The sequence below is a fragment of the Pongo pygmaeus genome, chromosome 7, assembly GCF_028885625.2.
Source record: "Pongo pygmaeus isolate AG05252 chromosome 7, NHGRI_mPonPyg2-v2.0_pri, whole genome shotgun sequence".
NCBI lineage: Eukaryota > Metazoa > Chordata > Mammalia > Primates > Hominidae > Pongo > Pongo pygmaeus.
Genome location: NC_072380.2, coordinates 78,104,826 through 78,129,845, shown reverse-complemented (window position 1 = coordinate 78,129,845; position 25,020 = coordinate 78,104,826). Strand labels below are relative to the sequence as shown.

The 25,020-nt window shown below is 41.4% G+C and overlaps 1 protein-coding gene and 1 long non-coding RNA gene across 5 annotated transcripts in view; one reads left to right on the top strand and one right to left on the bottom strand.

The window, feature by feature from the left end:
• DNAJC5B (DnaJ heat shock protein family (Hsp40) member C5 beta) overlaps positions 1-25,020 on the bottom strand; it is a 124,056-nt gene that overhangs the window by 68,343 nt on the left and 30,693 nt on the right. The window contains exon 1 of one of the 4 annotated variants that reach the window (XM_054497525.1): positions 8,959-9,096. The exons of the other annotated variants lie outside the window; for them this stretch is intronic. The gene's annotated coding sequence lies outside the window, so the exon portion shown is untranslated. Of the gene's footprint in view, positions 1-8,958; positions 9,097-25,020 lie in introns of those variants that run through there. 4 annotated transcript variants of the gene reach the window in all.
• Positions 9,162-13,066, top strand: LOC129041992 (uncharacterized). The gene is made up of 3 exons (XR_008504038.1): positions 9,162-9,260; positions 9,369-9,513; positions 12,987-13,066. It is a non-coding gene; the product is annotated as an uncharacterized LOC129041992 (long non-coding RNA).

Below are 25,020 nucleotides of genomic sequence, written 5' to 3'. Positions count from 1 at the left end.
AGTGGGGTGGTGAGAAGAACACAGAAATGTTGTGAACGTTAAATAATAATATCCACACAAAGCACGAGCAAGTAGCTTTCAACAAATACTAGCAACTATTTGTGCTCTGTGGGTCATCTCAAAGGCAAAGGAAAGGGGAGCCTTCCTTCTCAAGGCTCCCAGCTGCACTCAGGTCCCACATGTTCAGGCGTGCCTGCCCCGCTGCTGCCCTGAGTGTTGGCTAGCGGCCAATGCCTTCAGCTCTCCTCCGTCCTAAGGAGGAAGCCCCAGGGCCTGTAGGAAGCACAGCACCAGTGCTGGTAGGCAGTGGCCATACTGGTTCAGAGTACCCAGATGAGTATTTTAGACTTGTGTTGAAATCGTGGCCCTGCCATTTACTAGCTGTGCTGCCTTAGACAAGTTACTTTACTTCTCTGAGGCTCAGTACTTCATCTCTAAAATGTGCAAACATTTATTAAATAAACAGCTGTGGAGTAAATGGGAATAAGACTACTTTCCATATGGGAGGTCTTTGTGGCAATTAAATGAGGTAATTACTAGGCCAACTGATTACATAGTAGGTGCAATGATTAATTTTATGTGTCAACTTGACTAGGCTGCAGGATGCCCAGATATTTGGTCAAACATGATTCTGGGTGTGTCTGCGTGGGTGTTTTGGGTGAGATGAACATTTGAATCATTTGAATCAGTTGACTGAGTAAAGCAGGTTGCTGCCCCCCACCCCACCCCCACTGTGAGTGGCCCTCATCGAATCAGTTGAAGGCCTGAATGGAACAAAAAGACTGACCCTCCTGCCTCACCACTTTGAGCTGGGACATTGGTTTTTTTTCTGCCTCCAGACTCAGACTGAAACATTGGCTCTTCCTGGGTCTCAGGCATGCTGAGTGCAGATCCTGGGACTTGTCAGCCTCCGTAACCACGTGGGCCAACTCCTTATTTTATATATGTGTATATACAAAATACATACATTACACACATATATCCATCTCTCCTACTGGTGCTGTTTCTCTGAAGAACCCTGACTAATACAGTAGGTGCTTAAAAAAAAAATAGATTGCTTTTAATGATTGCTATTTCTGTTATCTCAAAACTAAGCAAGAAATGATGTCTAAATGTAAAGCTGATTGAAATTATGTTGTTTAAGAGGTAGGAGGAAATGCCAATAATGACCTAAGTAGCACTTATTATTTGTATGCTATTCAGATGGTATATTTCATCTTCTAAAATGAGCATTTATAATAACATATGTGTGTATCAGTTGTGGCAATATCATTACCTTAAACTCTGGGAAAGACATTTTTAAATTTATATTGATAACTACCTTCTGTTTGTATAGTTCTTTAAAATTAAAGAATCATATTAATTGTACTATGATTTTACCATTCCATAGTTATGATGAAATCACTGATATGCAAACCTGACTGTCTGCTAAAGAGGCTGAAGAAAGTCCTCAATGATTGCTTCTGCAACTTATAGAGGTGGTGAGGGGCTCTCACGAGCATGAGCCCAGGAGAAAGCCATCACTACGAGATTCCAGACACAAGGGAGGACTGTGAGCAGCCTCAAGATGTGAATAAGGAAAGACTCGTGCCTGTAATTTCAGCACTTTGGGAGGACGAGGTAGGCAGATCACCTGAGGTCAGGAGTTCAAGATCAGCCTGGCCAACATGGTGAAACCCCATCTCTACAAAAAATACAAAAATTAGCAGGGCATGGTGGTGGGCACCTGTAATCCCAGCTACTCGGGAGGCTGAGGCACAAGAAACGCTTGAACCTGGGAGGCAGAGGTTGCAGTGAGCTGAGATCTTGCCACTGCAATCCAGCCTGGGCGACAGAGCAAGACACTGTCTCAAAGAAAATAAAAGAAAAGAAAAGAACATGCCACAAAAGCACAGACTGCAGGTGGAGGAGGAAGAGAAGGAGACCTCCCCACTCTAGCAGGTGGGCTTACCAGTAGAGGAAGGGGGCAGTGGTGGCAGGGGAAGGACACAGCAAGTCCATTGTGACCCATGATTCTGGAGATGAACTACTTTCTGACAACATGAGTATGCCTTGAAATGCTTCATAAGAAAAGATGCAGTCAGAAGAAATGGTATGTTTAGTTCCTTTAAGGTTCTAGGTAGGAATAAAGGACATAGGTCTCCAGGGGATTTTAATCTTTTGTTGTACAGGCCATGACTTTGAAGAGAAAAGAAGATGTAGGAAGTGGACATTGGCCCAGGAAGGTGTCAAAGGACACAGTTGATTTTCTGGTCATGACTCTGAGCTACCAGACATTAAATAGCCATCAAGGAGCACCATGAAGACTACGAAGGCTATCAAATAACCCGGCTGGCAGAAGACTTGCCTCCTGATGAAGACTTTCAACCGAAATCTGAGTTGGAGAGGAAGACAGACTCCATTACATTTACACTATGACGGGCAATAAAAGATAAAATGCCCAACATTTTTTAGAAAACATAACAGGAGGACTACCAGGAACAGTATTTATAGGCACAGTTGTTTATTCACCAAGGTTTATTGAATAACTAGTTGCCCTGGAGACTGTAACAAATGAATGAGATCCAGGCCCCATATCAACTGGAAGTGTCTTCTCCAAAGCAAATGTCTGAGGGGCTCTCGACCACCCCCACCCTCACTGTCAAAAGTTTCATCTCTGAGAAGGGAGAGAGATCCAGTCTCTTTAGAGGGCATAAGCAGGAAGTGATGCTGTGCCATGGATGGTTTCATTTCTGGGCCATGCCGGAAACCCAGGTGTCTCCTTTCACTCACCCTCTCCATTTAAACCAGGCCGATCAATTAACCAGGCCTAATCACGTCTCCTTTCTAAAGCTCTCTGAAGTCCACTCTCTTCCTCTGTTTCTTGAATAGAGGTAGTGAACTTGGTCACTACGCTTGACCAAGCTTATTGTCTCCTGCCAGCCTCCTAACTGACAGTCCTTTCTCCAGTCTTTCTCTGGTCCCCATATACTACATTCCTTTAAAATGCAAATGTTATCCCATCGCTGCCCTGCTGATAACTCTTCAAACTTGCCCATTGATCTTTAGCTAAAAGTCCAGCTTCTTAGCAGGGCCAGCCCCACGGACTTGCCCCTACCTCTCCCTCCAGTGCCACTTCTTCCCAATGCCGTCCTGTCCACTCAAGCCCAGTTTCTACTAACTACTATACATTGTTTAGCTCCATGAACACACCATTCTCTCTGTCCTCTGAGTCTTTACACATGCTGTTCCCTGTCTCAAAACATTCTTCTACTCCCTTTGCCCTGGTCTCCCAATTCCACCTGGCTCATTCCTTCAGCACAAAGGGTCAAATTTTTTAAATGTCAGGAGAATGTCACAAATGATGGAGGTAGGAGGCAGAGAGAGGAAAGCAGTGGCCTATGTGAAGCAGGAATCCTGGAGGAGGCCGCACTGGGAGTTCAACTATCAGAAAAGCTGAAGAAATTGCATGAGCAAGACCATGGAGGCAAGAAAAGTACGAGGCAAGCTGGAAAATTGAAGGCAGACAGATCTGCCTGGTGCATAAGAGGTGGGGAAGAATGGGTAAATGGGTGGCCAAGGGGAGAGGCTTGGTCCAGTGAAGCTAGAAGGTGAGAGGCCTTGAAGACCAAGCAAAGGCGTTTAGTCCTCGTTTTATAAACAACGGGAAAAACTTGAAACTGGAGAGTGCCGGTTTCTATTTTAGAAAGGTGTGGCCAACAAGTGCAGAGGAATGGGGTTGGAGAGATGAGTGACCTTAGAGGAAGATGAGGAGATGAGGGCCCAGACCAGGGTGGCAGCAGGAAGAACTGGCTGAGATGATGGGTTCGGAAAAGATGTGGATATCCAACCCCCAGGCTCAATGTTCAATGACCGAATGCAGCAGTAGAGAGTGACCCAGGAATCAGAGGGGAATTGAGATCCTCGCCAGAGAAATTGGGAATATGGTGAGGCCCGTTGGCTGAGGTGGGAATCACAAAGGGGGAGCAGGTTTGGGGAAGATAATGAATTAGTTTTGGAACATGTTGACTTCAGTGTGTAGGCTCTAGAAGCCCTCGTGCCTAATTAAAATCAGACACAGCCCTGGTTTCAGCATGCAGGGCCATTCACAGAAACCACCTGTTAGAGTTCATTTTATCCTTCCTGGTGTCCTTGTGTTTCCATGACTCCTCTTTTTCATATACCAATGAAGCAATGTGAATTGTTTGCTTTGCACGCCAAGAACGAGTTGTCAAAGCGCAGGTAGAGTGGACATGAGCGCCGGTGAGTAAGAGAAGAGTGGTTGTGCCGAGGCCAAAATTTTCACTAGGAAATTGTTTTTCTCCCTAAGTTTGTGTCAATCAGTCATAGTCTGTTTCTCTTCCTTTCAAGATTCCTCCCAAGTCCCAGTGCTGACCTGCCCTCATGAGCAACCTGAACACTCCAGACAACACTGCTTCTTCGCTCTGAGCCCCTGGGGCACTTTGAAGTTCACAGTGCGCACATTTTTCACATAGTTTTGTAGTTTCCTCTTTGCTTTTGAACTCTTTGCAGGTGTACATCTTGTCTCCTTAACTAAATTCTTAACTCTTAAAGAGCCCAACTTATGTCAAACATTTTATTTTGCTGTTGTCACAGTGCCTAGTGCAGTCCCAGGTGCATATTAAGTTTTCAAAAATACAAACTGGATTGAAACTGACATTGAATTCATTTGGCATAGAAAGGAGAGTGGAAAACAACCTCCTTGAAAGGACATAGTATGAGAGGAGATAAGGTCGCTGCGGGGAGGGAGATAGCGTCAGTTCCTACCATGCAGAGGAACGTATCCTAACATTAAAAAAGGCTTTCCCTCTCTTGTAATAATAATGATTTTGCATTCTAAATATACCTGAAAGGATGAAAATACTGGTCTTCTAGTTGCCAAGTAAGTTGTCTTCTCAACTGGCTAAAACGTCTGTTTTCCTGAGACCACCTTTTGTGATCAACAATACTGGTAATATAAAAATGTGGAACTTTCATTTATAGTGAATTACATGCCATAGTACTCCGCACCACTTAAATGGCAAGACTGAGAGTGAATCTTTCACTTCCTTTTGGTTAGAGCTCCATTTGTGTGGCCATCATGATGTTTGGGTAACTTAAAAGGAGAGTATTCATGACTCAGCTCGTGACATTTTCCCCAGGCAAAAGAGATGGGACAACCCCAAGTATTATGGTGGCCAGATTGTGTACTTGTCATATTGGAGGAAGATGTCTATGAGAGGTGAGGAGAGGAGGCAGGAAGCTGGTTTTGTAAATCAATGCATCTCAAAGATTTCCCGGGCTGTCCTGCCATCAGTGACTGGCACTCTACCATCCACATCACATTTAATATGGATCCCTGCTCCCCAGACAGCAGGATGCCCTTTACCCTTACAGGGCATTGGAATAATGGGACCACAACTTGTAGCTTTCAGTAGGAGACACAATTAAGAGGAGGAGGAGGAGGAGTAGCTTGAAAGGAGGATGAGGGGGTCAGGTGATGGGCATCCTAAAAGCCCAAACTTGACCACTACACAATCTATGCATTTTTAAAAATTGCACTTGTACCCCATATGCTTATACAAATATAATAAAAATTAAAGCACATCGGGTTCTACTCTGGAGCAGCATGAAGCATGCCTCCGGAGGTCAGCAAAGATGAGGGGAAAAGACACTAACTAGAGTGCTTGCTTCACAGCTGTGCCGAGGACTTGACTCCCCATGCATTTTAGAGCATAACCTTCCCCTTTTGAGGTTCCCACGGGATAGCAGGGTAAACAGCAGGAGAGCTCCTTCTCAGCCCTGGTGGCACCAACGCCCCTTGGCTCTGGGTCACATTCCTCCACAGACTTCACAGGCCTCAGGTTACAAAGGCCCTGTTGCACAATTCTTGGGAGAGTGGGCATGGGGGCTGGGCTGGGATGACAGGCAGTGTCCTGCGCGTGTCGGAGATCCAGTGTGGCCGCCTGCCAAGGCGCCTCAGGGGACAGCAGCAAGAGGAGACTGCTGTCTCAGGATCTTCAGAGAGGTAGCTTCCTTTTGCTTTTTTTCCTTCCAAGCCTCTTAAATAAAACTTGTCAAGGCTGCATCTTCTCCGGTAATTCAAGAGAAAACATTTCAAAAGTTTACTTGGCATACCTGTGTTTCATTTTACTGGAAAGATTTGAAACTTCAAAACCACAGTGAAGAATCCTGAAGCTAAAACTTCTTTTATCCCTCTGTTTTCACAATTAGCTTTCTTCTGCAGTTATACACTGTAGTGTGTGTAAAATTCCTCAATATATTACACAACTTTTAAAATTAATAAGGAAGCTGAAAGCTATTACAACAACTGTTTAAAGCCTATGCCATGATGGAATGCTCTTTCTTATGCTCCTTCTTGTTGGTAATTGCTTCATAATTATCTTTTATTAAAGGCAATCTGCATGTAATACCAGAAACATATGGAAAATCCTTACAGGAAGTACACATTTTAGTTGGCTAAAAAACAATCTAATGGCCTAGAAAATACTTACCAGACATCTCTAAGGCTAACGATGGCGCTGATGACTATAAAAGTTAGGCCTCTATTTGTATTAAAAAATTCTTCATTTCATTTCATTTTTCTTTCAGAATTTGGATCTTTGGACTGATACTAATACATTTGCAATGAATTTAATTGGAAAAATGCTGACTACCTGCACCCAGGGACTGCCTGGGCTCAAACTTGCAGATTAATTAGGGATGCAAGACATATATAGCTTCATGTATGTCAAACCCTGGACAAGTCTAAGGAGGCTCCTCCTACACTATCATGTTAATTCCAAATAGAATATTAATTCATGGGATATGTCACAGAAGGCTCATATAGAAGATATATTAGGTAAGCAAGGGTAGGTCGGATACCACGGATGGATGTAATAGCCAGCCCCACACCTGCCAGATAAAGTGTTTACTCATCTGCACATTCAAGGGTGTACACACACACGTTCATAAACAAAGTATTATCTACCTAAACTGGAAAAGACAAGGCCACAGGAAGACTGTATAGTTATTATAAAGTAAAAATCTGGTAAATTGTATACTTTTTTTAAGAAAAAAAAAGGGTTACTTCTAATCAGCCCTCAATTTACAGTAGCTAGTCAATTTCCCTGGATTTATTTTCACTGTTATCTCAGTCTTTTGAATGGGGTCTTCGGTGCTTTTTCTTGTCATTGACCAAAGCTTATTTTGTATGGAGCTGCAGAGGCTAGGAGAATACCTGCTTTTACCAATAACCACACCAAGGTGATAAATGAGATTTCCTCCTTTTAGAATATTCTAACTTAGAAAATCAAAGAGTTAGCTCAAATATGAACCAATACATTCATTCATTGTGGGGCAGAGTGTATTGGAGAGACCACCAGGCTAAGAGTGAGGGGGCTTAAACTTTAGTCCCCAGCACTAACTAGCTTAATACGCTTAGCCGAGACACTTCTGTGTGTGGTTTCTCCTGGAAACGAAGCTGTGGAATGGATGATCATCTAGTTCCCCTCTGACTCTAAAATTCTGCAGTATGTGACAGGCTGCAGCAGCATGTGACTAACACAAGGGTCAGGGAACGTTACAGTCAATAAATGCAAATGGAGATGAGTTAGGACATTCTGTGTTTTGTGGGTATTATCTGAGGTTCAGCTTAAACTTAGTTTTCAATGGCTATCAAGGAAGGAAGGCTAAAAACTGGGCCAATGAGATTTTAATGTTCAAGGTCTTAAGTGGTTATGATTAGATCATAACCCAATTGTGAAAATCACAGTGACTTCTGTACAGAAGTTGAATGTGTGCTATAAAGTTAATGTGCAAGTGTATTTTGTTTTTATCTGGATCTCTCAGTTTTACATGCTTTGGGGACTATTACTACTTTCACAGAGCGTGAAAGTATTGGCCTTACTGCTGTGACATATTTATTTGTGATGCGTTGGAGGCCAAGGAGAGTTAGAGTTGTGTCCTGTGGATAGAGAATCCATCTCCTCCTCCTCCTGTCGATAGCTGTTGGGGTCCCCTGTAGGTAACTGACCTACCTGTCAGAACATGGACTCTTGCTCCCACTGAGGGAGCATCGCCATCAACTCTGACCTTGCAGGCAGAGCTCAGCGTGCCTGCCTGAGCTGTCCTGTGCTCCAAATCCGGGGTCGCAGTGTGCTAAGACCCAAAGGGAGCCCACATGGGGATGAGTCAGGGCCTGGCGCTGGCCCCGTGCTCCGCCCCACTGGTAAACAGAACAGCTCTTTGCCGTCACTCAGAGCCTCTCAGGGCCCCAAGACTCCAGGAAGAAACAAGTATTGTAGAAGCCAAAACCCCAAGGCAAGGTAAAGAAAACAGAACTGTCTGCATCCCCAGCAATGATTTCACTGGCGGGAGTTGCTGGGGGCGGGGTGGGGGGTTCGGTATATGTTTCAGCAGAACTGTTTTACTTACTTCTCAACCAAAAGGCCCTTCTCTTTTACTCTTTATAGGGGTGGCCTTTTGCCTTTCAAGATTTGAACTTTCAAAACTTGACCTTAGAGTCAGTCTTGCTTGCTAACCCACAATACAACTTTTCACCTTTTATTCCTTTTGTTTGTTTTTGTACTGGCTTCTATTAAAATACTTCCTTCAGTTAACTTATTTTTGTTTACTCTACCCTGTCATTCCAGGGAGAAGCTATTGAAAGAAAAAAACCTCTAAATAGAAATATATCACCAGCAGCACAAGTGGACTACAGCCTCGGAAATGTCCTCACCGTCCGGCTTCATGACAAGCAGCCTGGCTGTTGGCAAGATGCACCCAGCTCTGCTTCTGCTTGTGTGGAGCCTTACATTACCCTAACGCAGCTGGGGCACACGCTGTCTGTGCTGGGGCACATGCCGTCTGTGCTTATACTGTTCTTCTTAAGCTTGGAGACACACTCGCCTTGAGATCTCTCCTCTTTTTCATTTAGACACTGGCAAGTCCTGTTCTGAGCTTAGCAATGCCACGTACCTGAACTGGAGGCATGGCTGGCTGTTCCCTTCTAGCTCCCTCCAGTAGCGTCCCACCTTGGCTCTATCAGTAACTGCGCCTCCTGTTATTTCTCCTTCCCAGTTGTCAAGGTCAAACCTGGGCTGGATATTGTGATGTCACAGAGTGGAATCTTCACTCCTCCAGATGGTCCAGCTGAGGCCCTCTTGGACAGCACTTCCTCTCCTGCCCTCGGCGGGAGGTTGGGAAGGACATTCCCCCATTTCCATTTGCTCTGCCATTCAAAACCTTGTGAGGGCCCTCAGGGAAGAATCCCTTTGCAGGTCATAAACTGACCTGCAAAATTATGGGACCTTAACTGTGGGGAGAGACATAGAAGACCGGCTAGTGACCAGATTCTCATCTAACTCCTTTTTTTTTTTTTTTTACAGATGAGGAAACTGAGACCACACTAGGTGAAGTGGCAGATCTGATTCTAGAGCCCAGGTGCCCTCAGTGTCAGCCCCTGCCATTCTGACCACGCTGCACTCAGATCTTGTTCTACTCTCTGGAGTTTGTCCACATCACAGTTTTCTGGTAGGCAGCTCATCAGACAATTTTTACCCGAATCCACCCACGACAAGAGACCATTTGGATAATGTGCATTATGGGAAGAGAACAGAGTCTCAGTGAAGATCATTAGTTTCCCCAGCAACACAGGTGCCAGGAGTAGCTGGCTTTGGTCCTAGCCCAGACTCAGAAATCCTGAGCCACCAGACAAATTCTAGATTAACAAGTAAGGTGACTTCTGAGCTAATGTAATGAAAACTAATGTTTTCATTGAGATTTGATGATAAGCAGCGAAGCTCAAATGAAAGTCCAGAGTTAGTGTTGGCAGGGCGAGGTGGCTCATGCCTATAATCCCAGCACTTTGGGAGGCTGAGGTGGGAGGATCACTTGAGCCCAGGAGTTTGAGACCAGCCCAAGCAATATAGTGAGATCCCATCTCTACAAAAAATACAAAAATTAGCCAAGCGTAGTTGTGCGTGCCTGTAGTTCTAACTACTCAGGAGGCTGACGGGATGATCGCTTGAGCCCGAGACGTCGAAGCTGCAATGAGTCGAGATTGCACCACTCCACTCCAGCCTGGATGGCAGAATGAAACCTTGTCTGAAACACACACACACACACACACACACACAGACACAGACACACACACAGTATTGACTACAGTGCTACACCAGGTTCTAGTGTTGAGTAGGGGACAGGGAGGAGCAATCTGTAAAGAAATAGAGTCTCACTGGAATTTCATTCTTCATTCTTTCTTACCCTTCACTTTTTCTAGACACTAACTGCATATGATACTAAAAATTATCTGTATTGCATCAGACATATCTGTGAAGTCAGAGAATTGTGCTTTAAGAATCTCTCAAGAGGAGAACATATATTGGGCTTTTATAATACCGATAACATTTTACATCATGCTTGATTTACAAGCTATTTTCACATATATCACTCTATTTAATCTTCACAACTTGGTGAGATAAACAGAATATTATTTTCAGTATAATTTTATGGATGAGAAAATTATATCTTAGAGAAGTTGTGTCTTGCACAAGATCACAAAGCTAATTAAGTGGACAGGTTACTTGACATTAACTACAAACCAGATCTTCCACTAAGCCTTTTCCCCACCACAGGGCTTCGCTGGTTGGGGAGAAATTGTCATTTGGTCCCAGAACACACTTGAAGGCCACTGCCTTAAGCAACCCTTTGAGTAACAAGGAAGAAAGTATTCCCATAGGTCATAAATACTGCTTTACTGACTTCCTAAATGTCTTCACAAAATCTTAGGGAAACCGTTAATGGACACTAATTTTAAACTTTAAAATAATATAATTATTGCCCTTCCTTCCAACAATTCCACATCTGTGAATTCTCCTAAGAGAACCATTATGGATATGAAAAATATTTAGCTACAAGAGGTTTTTTGAACCACTATTTATAACAGAAAACAAATATAAAGCTCAACATTGGAAAAGTGGTAAAATGGATTATGCTGAACTCATGAAAATAATGCCAGAGTTTCCCACACTTTGATTATTCATGTGGCATCTTCAGAATATTGCCATCTGCACTAATATTTACTTAACATTTTCCTTTAAATTAATTCATACATTTTACTGGAATAAAATTATTTAAAGGTATTTTTTATTATTAACATAAGTAGAAATACAGTACTAATTGCCTTAAATGTCAGATGACAATAAAAACAAATACAATGAAAACAAAGTAATGTTATTAATGCATGAATTTGGTCCCAATACCTTGAAGAAAACATATGACTGATTTAATAAAATCACAAGTAATCCCCTTTTTTGCCATCACAAACTTCACCTTTCTGCATTAAATCTCTTTTTTCACCTCTGATCTATAAAAGGTTCAATGGAAAAAAGAAATGCAGTGTGTGTCTGATTCCAAATCACAGTTAGATATATTTATGCATACCTTGCATACTAAATCAGTAATTCTCAAAACTTGCTTGAAAGGTCACCTTGCTTAGAACAGGGTATTCCTCTGGCAGGATATGCAGGGATCAAGCCTGTTTGCTCAAAGCAGTCTTCCTCCAGCTATCATCTCAGGGCAAATAAAAATGACATCTTTCCTTGTGTTTTGTCTTGGCTGAGCATACTCAATACTGTACATTCTGTGGAGGTGTGTGTTATGCCGCATCCTTTGAGCATACATCCCTGTGATGGAACAGGTGCACACCTGTAGCAGAGGCAGGTAAAGCCTCACACCTGGAGCACACAGAAGCTCCAGTCCCCTATGGCAGTGATGAGGGAAGCCTGCGTACCTCTTCGGAAGCAGGCACTCTGCAGGCTAAGTCAAAGTTATAGATATTTGTAAGTCGGAGTTCAAAGGTTTATGCTCAGTTATGGAGGACGATTTTGTGGGGGGAAATGTTAATTTCGTCAACACTTAAATTCCACTTCAAGACAGAATTTCTCAAATTGTGTTCTACAGACCACCTGCACCAGAATCACCTACTTCATATATATATATATATATGCAGATTCCCACACAGCTTCCTGCATTTACTGCCTCCAAATCTCAGGGGCTGAGTAAGAGACTCATGTTAAGTCAAGCTCCTCCAGGAGCTTGTGGTGTAGGTGTACACAAATACTTGAGAACAATGCTCTAGGCCAGAAGTTCCCAAACTTTAGAGCAAACCAAAGAGTGCCTGGAGGACATGTTTTTGTTTTTTGTTTGTTTGTTTGTTTTGTTTTCTGAGATGGAGTCTCACTCTGTTGCCCAGGCTGGAGTGCAGTGGCACGATCTCAGCTCACTGCAACTTCTGTCTCCCGGGTTCAAGCAATTCTCTGCCTCAGCTTCCCTAGTAGCTGGGATTACAGGTTCCCCCCACCACACCCAGCTAATTTTTTGTAATTTTAGTAGAGATGGAGTTTCACCATTTTGGCCAGGCTCGTCTTGAACTCCTGACCTCGTGATCCACCTGCCTCGGCCTCCCAAAGTGCTGGGATTACAGGAGTGAGCCACCGCGCCCAGCTGAGGACTTGTTAAAACACAAATTGCAGGCCCCATCCATCAAGTTTCTGGTTTGGGATGCCTAGAGTGAGGCTCAAGACTTGACATTTTTAGCAGGTTCCTAGGCCTGATGGTGGACACCAGACTTTGAGAACTACTGCACTTGGACCAAGAAATTGAATGTTCAGTATAGAGTGCTCTCGATAGTAGTACAGAATGTACAGTATTGAGTACGCTCTAAAGGTGTTTTCAAAGGCCTAGGAAATGGAGTTTGGACCTTGAGTCTTTACGTATTCAGAAAAGAATTGGTATAGAAAGGAATTTTTTTCTTATTTTGCTTTTGGTTTTTGTTCTATAGGATTTTTCTTACAAAACTTTTTATTTTTCCACTAAAATGCTCGTAGTCTATATCCATGCATTCAGGATACTTCAAGGTTAAACAGAATCACTTTTCCTTATTTTGTACCTTTTAAAATATGGGAATCTTAATGAATGAACACAATTAATGTCTGACTTTTCAGATGCCTGCATTAATTTGATTTCAGTGACCCACTGGAAACCATTGTCAGCATAACAACAGTTACCAGAGCTAAACCTACAAGTGGGTAAGGCACATAAACAGACTAAGTGCTAGAGATTTTAATTAAGCCTAGTGACTCTGAAGCTGGACTCCCTCTTAAAAGATGTTGAGAATTCAACTTAATTCTGAAAAAGTACATCTAAATTCGGGTCTTTTTACCAACCAAACTACTTATGCTTAATAGAAATGGAAGCGTGCCTGTGGAATCAGAAAGATATTTCTGTTGAATCAGAAACATATTGCTAATGTTTGTAGCTATGGGACCCACCTCATGTACACACAAAATCATAACATTTTCTAAAACAAAGGTAGTACTATATACCCCAACAGAATTCATTGTTTAGGAGTGCTAATGACATTATTAAAAGAAAATGTCAGCCAAACTGCAATAAAACATTTCCAGGCCAATAAAAGTAGTTTGAGTTGAATGCTCTAAAAGTATTGGCTTTGAAAGGTTAAAATAATAAGCGATCACAGATCCAAGAAATACAATGCTCAAGTCATTAGCAGAGGCATTTTATGCTGTATTGTAAGTAAAGTGTAAGGGATGTATTGGTTTAGATCCTATAAGCTGATCCCTATAAGACCAGTGCCTGCCCTTTCTATGTGGCTCTTCTCTGAAGAACAGAAAGTTATATATAGGAACAAGAACCCACACATTTTAGAAACTAAAAAAAAAAATTATATTTGGCTTTGCAATACATTTGTGTGATTCCATTCAGACATAACTGTCTGATATTTTGGAAGTGCTTTAAACCAAACATGAGACACACTGTGAAGACCTACATTCCCAAAGACTGCAGCTAATATTGGTCTAACTTTCCCAGTGAGTCTCTGTCTCAGAAAACTTTTCTACTTTCTCCACCCATGATAGAAATCTGTCTCTTGTACTTTTTCTTTACCCTCAAATAGTCACAATTGCAGAAACACATAATGCCATACAGACCACGCCAAGTACAATTGGTCTCTGCTGTGGCCTGAGAGTTCTACAAAATTCATATGTTGAAACTTAATCTTCATTGTGGTGGTACTGAGAGGTGGGGCCTTTTGTAGAGTGACTAAATCACTCATTGTATTAGTTCATCTTCACACTGCTGTGAAGAAATACCCAAGACTGGTTAATTTATAAAGAAAGAGGTTTAATTGATTCATGGTTCTGCATTGCTGGGGAGGCCTCAGGAAACTTACAATCATGGCAGAAGGCAAAGGAGGAGCAGGCATCTTCTTCCCACTGTGGCAGAATGGAGTGAGTGCTAGCAGGGGAAATGCCGGACACATAAAACCATCAGATCTCCTGAGACGCACTCATTATCACAACAACAGCATGAGGGAAACCACCTCCAAAATCCAATCACTTCCCACCGGATCCCTCCCACAACATGTGGGGATTATGGGGATTACAATTCAAGAGGAAATTTGAGTGGGGACACAGCCAAACCATATCACTCATGAATGGATTAGTGCCTTATAAAAGGGCTGGAAGAAACTAGCCCCTTTTGCTCTTTTGCTTTTCTGTCATATGAAGACACAGCGTTTGACCCTTCCAGAGGATGTGGCCATAAGGCACCACCTTGGAAGCAGAGCAGCCTTCACCAAGGTCAGTGCCTTAGTCTTAGACTTCCCAGCCTCCAGCACTGTGAGAAACAAAATCCTGTTATATATAAATGACCCAGCCTGTGGTCCTTTGCTATAGTAGCATAAATGGACCAAAACAGTCTCCAATCTCAATTACGCCCTCAGCACAGGGCAGTTCTCTCACTGTCCACTGCACACTCATTGCAAACTCTCACCAGTCCTGGAAGCCTTTCATTTGTGTCCCTCTCATTCTTAGCGGTGAGCCTCATCTTCTCCGCAAAAAACTCAGAAACCATTAACTATTCCCTTTTTCAATTTCAACCCTACCCTACTCTAAATACATCCACATCTGTGCCCACTCTGAACCCCTTCCTGCAGCTCAGTGGAAAGGCATTCTCTTTCAGACCCATGTGACCTGAGCCCCCATTTAATACTGCTACTTTTGAGAACTTGCTCCTTCAATTCTTCCCTTTAGCTAATTTCTACCACAGTCTCTGTCTCTGTCTCTGTCTCTGTCTCTCTTTCTCTCTGTCTGTCTCTCTCTCTTTCTCTCTCTCTCTCTCTTTTCTGGCTCTCCCTTCTCAGCATAAAAACATTCTCAAGTCTTTTCTATTTATAAAAACATGAAACCTCCCTGAACCCCAAGCCCCTCTCCCCAACACAGCTACTTAAAGTTCTCTCTTCTCTTCCAAGCTAAGCTAACGGAAAAAAAAAATAATCTACTACATTTCCTTTCAAGTCATAAGGCCAATGTCCAAAGCAAGACAAGGAGGAGACAAAAGAACACAGGCTTGTTAATCATTTTATACTTAATCATTTCCCTTCATGGCATCACTACCAAACTCTCCCAGGACTTCTTCAAGCTACAGCTACAGCTAGAAGACAGATTACCCATGTCCTTGCCTCAAAGTTTGCAGCATTTTAATGCGATCTTTCTCATTATAATGCTGTTGCCAGGATATCGGGGAATGGAGCGTGTGTAGTTCAGAATCCCTCCAATTACCCTCCAGCTGTGTTTCTGGCTTACCTTGGTGTTAGAATCACAGGAAAGCAAGCGTTTGGAAGTGTCCTCTCCTCATGAGATCTTGTTGCTATCTGTACGTTCCCTTGAAACCACTGACTTTTCATTTTTACTAAGCCACCTCTGATCACCTTCCCTTTTATTTTCAGATGGATTATCCTCTGAATTCCCCCTGTGCTTAATACTCTTATAGCATTAAGAAACCTAAAGAAATCTACCTTGATCTTTTCTCTGAGCAGTCTCTCGTTAGGTTGAGTTCTACCCAGTTTATTTGCATAACTACTCCTTGATTCTAAGATTAAATTGGTTAGGAGACAACTAAGAGCTAATAACAGCTTTTTAGGAAAAGAAAACAAGAAAAGACTACCATATAAATCAAGGCATCAATTGAACATATGTTCCAATTTAAGAGATGCTTAAATCTAGAAAAAGGGGCTGCTGTTTGGAATATATGGAATACAGTATTGGCCAGACACCAGAGCCAGGCCTGTAGTCCCAGCACTGTGGGTGGCCAAGGCCAGGAGTTGGAGATCAGCCCAGACAACAGAGAGAGACTTCATCTTTACAAAAATTTTAAAAAATTATCTGAGCGTGGTGGCATGCACCTGTAGTCCTAGCTAGTTGGGAGACTGAGGTAAGGAGGATCACTTGAGCCCAGGAGTTTGAAGTTACAATGAGCTATGATTGCCCCACTGCACTCCAGCCTGAGCAATAGAGCAAAACCCAGTCTAAAAGAAAGAAAGAAAGAAAGAAAGACAGTATTTACTTTTGTTGACTACTTACTATGCAAAACACTCCCATGGGATAGAAAGGGTCACAGTAGTACCTGCTGGAAGAACTAGCCCACAGAGCAGGGAGACAAAAGTCACACACAACTCAACTGCAAATCAAGTGTGAAAGCAGCATCGTTAAGACTACCATTTTTGCAGTTATAGCCTGAATTCCAATCCTTGCCCAATTTTTTCATCTGTAAAGAGGAAAGAATGATACCTTCTTTGCAGGAGTGCTGCAAAGAAGAAAGGAGACACCGGCTATAGACTTTAGCATGGTTGAAGCATAATGGAAGTTCTCAGTGACAAGGCAGTGTGATTTTTACTATTATTAGCTTTATTATAGAGAAAAAATAGATGCTCTATGGATTTAAAGAAGGAAGAGATCATGTTTTCTCAGGAAACACTAGAAAGACTTCATTTAACACTTGGTCTTTGAGAAGAGCCTTGAAGGATGAGTGACACTTCTTTAGGGTAAGGTGGAGAACCGCTTCTCCCAGCTCTCCGCAGTCCTGACTTAGGCACCATGAGCCTGCCAGCATGACCACCTTGAGAGTCATGCACAAAGATGACACTTTGTACATGTTAAAATTTATAATATTTATAATTGTACCTGGTGAACTTTTTAATTCAATAAATTCCTACTTATATCATTGCTTTGAAACAGGCAATACTTGTTGAGGGGCTATAATGTTCATAAAATAGTCAAAAAAGCAAATAAAGGATATTTTGAATAAGCATTACTGTGAAATCATTTCAAAAGAATGTACTTGTTATTAATGACAGGCAGTGCGTTATGTGCCTCTGGCTTGTCATCCTGTCTCTGGAGTACATGTTGTAAAGGAAGAAAAGCGGGTAATTATATTTTACATGAACATCAAATTGAGTGTTCCTTCCTTGTAGTTTTGTAAAGTAAAATTGTGGCAAGATTGTCCCCAGTTAATGCCAGGAAAAAAATAAAAAATAAATGTTATTTAAAAACCTGTCTCTTAGAAACACAAGTAAAACTTGTTCAAGTGGTTTGCAGTCGTTGAACGTAGATCAGCTCCTATGAAAACAAACTCCATGGGTAAGTCTGAATTATTTTGTTATGTAGATATTTTGTTGCATCAAACGTTGCTTAACATGAAATTAAATATATAGTTTGTATCAGAGTGAAATAAATATCAGTGTTATTATTAGTTAATCCATTATTGGCAGACTCTAATAACTTTGTTATAATAAGGATTTTAATTATATCTATATTCATCTTAACAGGTGCAAACTTATGGTTCAAAAAATGAACAAGTAACTTTTCAATCTTGTTCTATAAATATAAAAGTTAATTTTTGTCTCAGATGTCTGTTTTAACAATTATATTTAAGGTATTTATAATAAAAACACAGTTGAAAGTGTGTCCTTAATACTTGTGTATTCTGCATAAAAATGATCTAACATAGGTCATTCTAGAACATAAGATTCTAACATTTATTAGGATTCTATATCTCTATCTGATTACCAAGGTATTTCTTGTTTTTGTTTTTGTTTTTTTGTTGTTTTGCTTTGTTTTGTTTTGTTTTGAGATGAAGTCTTGCACTGTCCCCCTGGGCTGGAGTGCAATGGTGCAATCTTGGCTCACTGCAACCTCTGCCTCCCGGGTTCAAGCAATTCTTCTGCTTCAACCTCCCGAGTAGCTAGGATTACAGGCACACGCCACCACGCCTGGCGAATTTTTTTGTATTTTTAGTAGAGATGGGGTTTCACTATGTTGGCCAGGCTGGTCTTGAACTCCTGGACCTCATGATCCACCTGCCTGGACCTCCCAAAGTGCTGGAATTACAGACATGAGCCGCCGTGCCCAGCCCAGTATTTCTTTAGTATAGAACCTTGTCTGGGACTGTAATTATTGCCTAGGTGGTTTTTTTTCCTTCAACTTTTAAGTTCAGGGGTACATGTGCAGGATGTGCAGGTTTGTTACATAGGTAAACGTGTGCCATGGTGGTTTGCTGCACAGATCATCCCATCACCCAGGTATTAAGCCCAACATCCATTAGCTATTCTGCCTGATGCTTTCCCTCCTCCTGACCCCCATCAACAGGCCCCAGTGTGTGTTATTCCCCGCCATGTGTCCATGTGTTCTCATCATTCAGCACCCACTTATAAATGAGAATATGCAGTGTTTGCTTTTCTGTTCCTGTGTTACTTTGCTGAGGATAATGGCTTCCAACTCCATCCATGTGCCTGCAAAGGACATGATCTCGTTTTTTTTAATGGCTGCATAGTATTCCATTGGTGTATATGTACCACATTTTCTTTATCTAGACTATCACTGATGGGCATTTGGTTGATTCCATGTCTTTGCTATTGTGAATAGTGCCACAATGAACATATGTATGCATGTATCTTTATAAAAGAATAACTTATATTCCTTTGGGTAGATACCCAGTAATGGGATGGTTGGGTCAAATGGTATTTCTGCCTCTAGGTCTTTGAGGAATCACCACACTGTTGTCCACAATGGTTGAACTAATTTACATCCCCACCAACAGTGCAAAAACATCCCTTTTTCTCTGCAACCTTGCCAGCATATATTGTTTCTTGGGATTTTTAATAATCTCCATTCTGACTGTCATGAGATGGTATCTCATTATGGGTTTCATCTGCATTTATCAAATGATCAGTGATGTTGAGCTTTTTTTCATATTTTTTTGGCCACATGTATGTCTTCTTTTGAGAAGTGATTGTTCATTCCTTTGCCCAATTTTTAATGGGGTTGTTTTTTCTTGTAAATTTGTTTAAGTTCTTGTAGATCCTGGATATTAGATCTTTGTCAGATGGAAAGATTGCAAAAATGTTCTCCCACTCTGTAGGTTGTCTGTTCACTCTGATGATAGTTTCTTTTGCTGTGCAGAAACTCTTTGATTTAATTAGATCCTATTTGTCAATTATTTTGCTGTTGATGTAATTGCTTTTGGCATTTTCATCATGAAATCTTTGCCTGTGCCTATGTCCTGAATGGTATTGCCTAGATTTTCTTCTGTATTTTTTTTTTGTAGTTTTTAAGTTTTTAATCGATCTTGAGTTAATTTTTGTATATAGTGTAAGGAAGGGGACCAGATTCCATTTTCCACCTATCTTTGCCTGAGTTTTAATAGTATCACTAATTATTAAAGTTTGATATAAAACACTGCATAAAGAATACTTTATTGGACTCTAGTCATTTGGAAACATTTCCTTTATTTATTTGTTTATTTATTTATTTATTTATTTATTTATTGTACTTTAGGTTTTAGGGTACATGTGTGCAATGTGCAGCTTAGTTACATATGTATACATGTGCCATGCTGGTGCGCTGCACCCACTAACTCGTCATCTAGCATTAGGTATATCTCCCAATGCTATCCCTCCCCCCTCCCCCCACCCCACAACAGACCCCAGAGTGTGATGTTCCCCTTCCTGTGTCCATGTGTTCTCATTGTTCGATTCCCACCTATGAGTGAGAATATGCGGTGTTTGGTTTTTTGTTCTTGCGATAGTTTACTGAGAATGATGATTTCCAATTTCATCCATGTCCCTACAAAGGACATGGGCTCATCATTTTTTATGGCTGCATAGTATTCCATGGTGTATATGTGCCACATTTTCTTAATCCAGTCTATCATTGTTGGACATTTGGGTTGGTTCCAAGTCTTTGCTATTGTGAATAATGCTGCAATAAACATACGTGTGCATGTGTCTTTATAGCAGCATGATTTATAGTCCTTTGGGTATATACCCAGTAATGGGATGGCTGGGCCAAATGGTATTTCTAGTTCTAGATCCCTGAGGTATCGCCACACTGACTTCCACAATGGTTGAACTAGTTTACAGTCCCACCAACAGTGTAAAAGTGTTCCTATTTCTCCACCTCCTCTCCAGCACCTGTTGTTTCTTGACTTTTTAATGATTGCCATTCTAACTGGTGTGAGATGGTATCTCATTGTGGTTTTCATTTGCATTTATCTGATGGCCAGTGATGGTGAGCATTTTTTCATGTGTTTTTTGGCTGCATAAATGTCTTCTTTTGAGAAGTGTCTGTTCATGTCCTTCGCCCACTTTTTGATGGGGTTGTTTGTTTTTTTCTTGTAAATTTGTTTGAGTTCATTGCAGATTCTGGATATTAGCCCTTTGTCAGATGAGTAGGTTGCAAAAATTTTCTCCCATTTTGTAGGTTGCCTGTTCACTCTGATGGTAGTTTCTTTTGCTGTGCAGAAGCTCTTTAGTTTAATTAGGTCCCATTTGTCAATTTTGGCTTTTGTTGCCATTGCTTTTGGTGTTTTAGACATGAAGTCCTTGCCCATGCCTATGTCCTGAATGGTAATGCCTACGTTTTCTTCTAGGGTTTTTATGGTTTTAGGTCTAACGTTTAAGTCTTTAATCCATCTTGAATTGATTTTTGTATAAGGTGTAAGGAAGGGATCCAGTTTCAGCTTTCTCCATATGGCTAGCCAGTTTTCCCAGCACCATTTATTAAATAGGGAATCCTTTCCCCATTTCTTGTTTTTGTCAGGTTTGTCAAAGATCAGATAGTTGTAGATATGCGGCGTTATTTCTGAGGGCTGTGTTCTGTTCCATTGATCTATATCTCTGTTTTGGTACCAGTACCATGCTGTTTTGGTTACTGTAGCCTTGTAGTATAGTTTGAAGTCAGGTAGCGTGATGCCTCCAGCTTTGTTCTTTCGGCTTAGGATTGACTTGGCAATGCAGGCTCTTTTTTGGTTCCATATGAACTTTAAAGTAGTTTTTCCCAATTCTGTGAAGAAAGTCACTGGTAGCTTGATGGGGATGGCATTGAATCTGTAAATTACCTTGGGCAGTATGGCCATTTTCATGATATTGATTCTTCCCACCCATGAGCATGGAATGTTCTTCCATTTGTTTGTATCCTCTTTTATTTCCTTGAGCAGTGGTTTGTAGTTCTCCTTGAAGAGGTCCTTCACGTCCCTTGTAAGTTGGATTCCTAGGTATTTTATTCTCTTTGAAGCAATTATGAATGGGAGTTCACTCATGATTTGGCTCTCTGTTTGTCTGTTGTTGGTGTATAGGAATGCTTGTGATTTTTGCACACTGATTTTGTATCCTGAGACTTTGCTGAAGTTGCTTATCAGCTTAAAGAGGTTTTGGGCGGAGATGATGGGGTTTTCTAGATATACAATCATGTCGTCTGCAAACAGGGACAATTTGACTTCCTCTTTTCCTAGTTGAATACCCTTGATTTCCTTCTCCTGCCTGATTGCCCTGCCCAGAACTTCCAACACTATGTTGAATAGGAGTGGTGAGAGAGGGCATCTCTGTCTTGTGCCAGTTTTCAAAGGGAATGCTTCCATTTTTTGCCCATTCAGTATGATATTGGCTGTGGGTTTGTCATAGATAGCTCTTATTATTTTGAGATATGTCCCATCAATACCTAATTTATTGAGAGTTTTTAGCATGAAGCGTTGTTGAATTTTGTCAAAGGCCTTTTCTGCATCTATCGAGATAATCATGTGCTTTTTGTCTTTGGTTCTGTTTATATGCTGGATTATATTTATTGATTTGCGTATATTGAACCAGCCTTGCATCCCAGGGATGAAGCCCACTTGATCATGGTGGATAAGCTTTTTGATGTGCTGCTGGATTCGGTTTGCCAGTATTTTACTGAGGATTTTTTGCATCAATGTTCATCAAGGATATTGGTCTAAAACTCTCTTTTTTGGTTGTGTCTCTGCCTGGCTTTGGTATCAGGATGATGCTGGCCTCATAAAATGAGTTAGGGAGGATTCCCTCTTTTTCTATTGATTGGAATAGTTTCAGAAGGAATGGTACCAGTTCCTCCTTGTACCTCTGGTAGAATTCGGCTGTGAATCCATCTGGTCCTGGACTCTTTTTCGTTGGTAAGCTATTGATTATTGCCACAATTTCAGATCCTGTTATTGGTCTATTCGGCAATTCAAATTCTTCCTGGTTTAGTCTTGGGAGAGTGTATGTGTCCAGGAATTTATCCATTTCCTCTAGATTTTCTAATTTATTTGCATAGAGGTGTTTGTAGTATTCTCTGATGGTAGTTTGTATTTCTGTGGGATTGGTGGTGATATCCCCTTTATCATTTTTTATTGCATCTATTTGATTCTTCTCTCTTTTTTTCTTTATTAGTCTTGCTAGCAGTCTATCAATTTTGTTGATCCTTTCAAAAAACTAGCTCCTGGATTCATTAATTTTTTGAAGGGTTTTTTGTGTCTCTATTTCCTTCAGTTCTGCTCTCATTTTAGTTATTTCTTGCCTTCTGCTAGCTTTTGAATGTGTTTGCTCTTGCTTTTGTAGTTCTTTTAATTGTGATGTTAGGGTGTTGATTTTCCATGTTTCCTGCTTTCTCTTGTGGGCATTTAGTGCTGTAAATTTCCCTCTACACACTGCTTTGAATGTGTCCCAGAGATTCTGGTACGTTGTGTCTTTGTTCTCGTTGGTTTCAAAGAACATCTTTATTTCTGCCTTCATTTCGTTATGTACCCAGTAGTCATTCAGGAGCAGGTTGTTCAGTTTCCATGTAGTTGAGTGGTTTTGAGTGAGATTCTTAACCCTGAGTTCTAGCTTGATTGCACTGTGATCTGAGAGATAGTTTGTTATAATTTCTGTTCTTCTACATTTGCCGAGGAGAGCTTTACTTCCAAGCATGTGGTCAATTGTGGAATAGCTGTGGTGTGGTGCTGAAAAAAATGTATATTCTGTTGATTTGGGGTGGAGAGTTCTGTAGATGTCTATTAGGTCCACTTGGTGCAGAGCTGAGTTCAATTCCTGGGTATCCTTGTTGACTTTCTGTCTCGTTGATCTGTCTAATGTTGACAGTGGGGTGTTAAAGTCTCCCATTATTAAAGTGTGGGAGTCTAAGTCTCTTCGTAGGTCACTAAGGACTTGCTTTATGAATCTGGGTGCTCCTGTATTGGGTGCATATATATTTAGGATAGTTAGCTCTTCTTGTTGAATTGATCCCTTTACCATTATGTAATGGCCTTCTTTGTCTCTTTTGATCTTTGTTGGTTTAAAGTCTGTTTTATCAGAGACTAGGATTGCAACCCCTGCCTTTTTTTGTTTTCCATTTGCTTGGTAGATCTTCCTCCATCCTTTTATTTTGAGCCTGTGTGTGTCTCTGCATGTGAGATGGGTTTCCTGAATACAGCACACTGATGGGTCTTGACTCTTTATCCAATTTGCCAGTCTGTGTCTTTTAATTGGAGCATTTAGTCCATTTACATTTAAAGTTAATATTTTTATGTGTGAATTTGATCCTGTCATTATGATGTTAGCTGGTTATTTTGCTCATTAGTTGATGCAGTCTCTTCCTAGTCTCGATGGTCTTTACATTTTGGCATGATTTTGCAGTGGCTGGTACCGTTTGTTCCTTTCCATGTTTAGCACTTCCTTCAGGAGCTCTTTTAGGGCAGGCCTGGTGGTGACAAAATCTCTCAGCATCTGCTTGTCTGTAAAGGATTTTATTTCTCCTTCACTTATGAAGCTTAGTTTGGCTGGATATGAAATTCTGGGTTGAAAATTCTTTTCTTTAAGAATGTTGAATATTGGCCCCCACTCTCTTCTGGCTTGTAGAGTTTCTGCTGAGAGATCTGCTGTTAATCTGATGGGCTTCCCTTTGAGGGTAACCCGACCTTTTTCTCTGGCTGCCCTTAACATTTTTTCCTTCATTTCAACTTTGGTGAATCTGACAATTATGTGTCTTGGAGTTGCTCTTCTCGAGGAGTATCTTTGTGGTGTTCTCTGTATTTCCTGAATCTGAATGTTGGCCTGCCTTGCTAGATTGGGGAAGTTCTCCTGTATAATATCCTGCAAAGTGTTTTCCAACTTGGTTCCATTCTCCCCGTCACTTTCAGGTACACCAATCAGAGATAGATTTGGTCTTTTCACATAGTTCCATATTTCTTGGAGGCTTTGCTCATTTCTTTTTATTCTTTTTTCTGTAAACTTCCCTTCTTGCTTCATTTCATTCATTTCATCTTCCATCGCTGATACCCTTTCTTCCAGTTGGTTGCATCAGCTCCTGAGGCTTCTGCATTCTTCACGTAGTTCTCAAGCCTTGGTTTTCAGCTCCAACAGCTCCTTTAAGCACTTCTCTGTATTGGTTATTCTAGTTATACATTCTTCTAAATTGTTTTCAAAGTTTTCAACTTCTTTGCCTTTGGTTTGAATATCCTCCCATAGCTCGGAGTAATTTGATCGTCTGAAGCCTTCTTCTCTCAGCTCGTCAAAGTCATTCTCCGTCCAGCTTTGTTCCGTTGCTGGTGAGGAACTGTGTTCCTTTGGAGGAGGAGAGGCGCTCTGCTTTTTAGAGTTTCCAGTTTTTCTGCTCTATTTTTTCCCCATCTTTGTGGTTTTATCTACTTTTGGTCTTTGATGATGGTGATGTACAGATGGGTTTTTCGTGTGGATGTCCTTTCTGTTTGTTAGTTTTCCTTCTAACAGACAGGACCCTCAGCTGCAGGTCTGTTGGAGTACCTGGCCGGCCATGTGAGGTGTCAGTCTGCCCCTGCTGGGGGGTGCCTCCCAGTTAGGCTGCTCGGGGTTCAGGAGTCAGGGACCCACTTGAGGAGGCAGTCTGCCCGTTC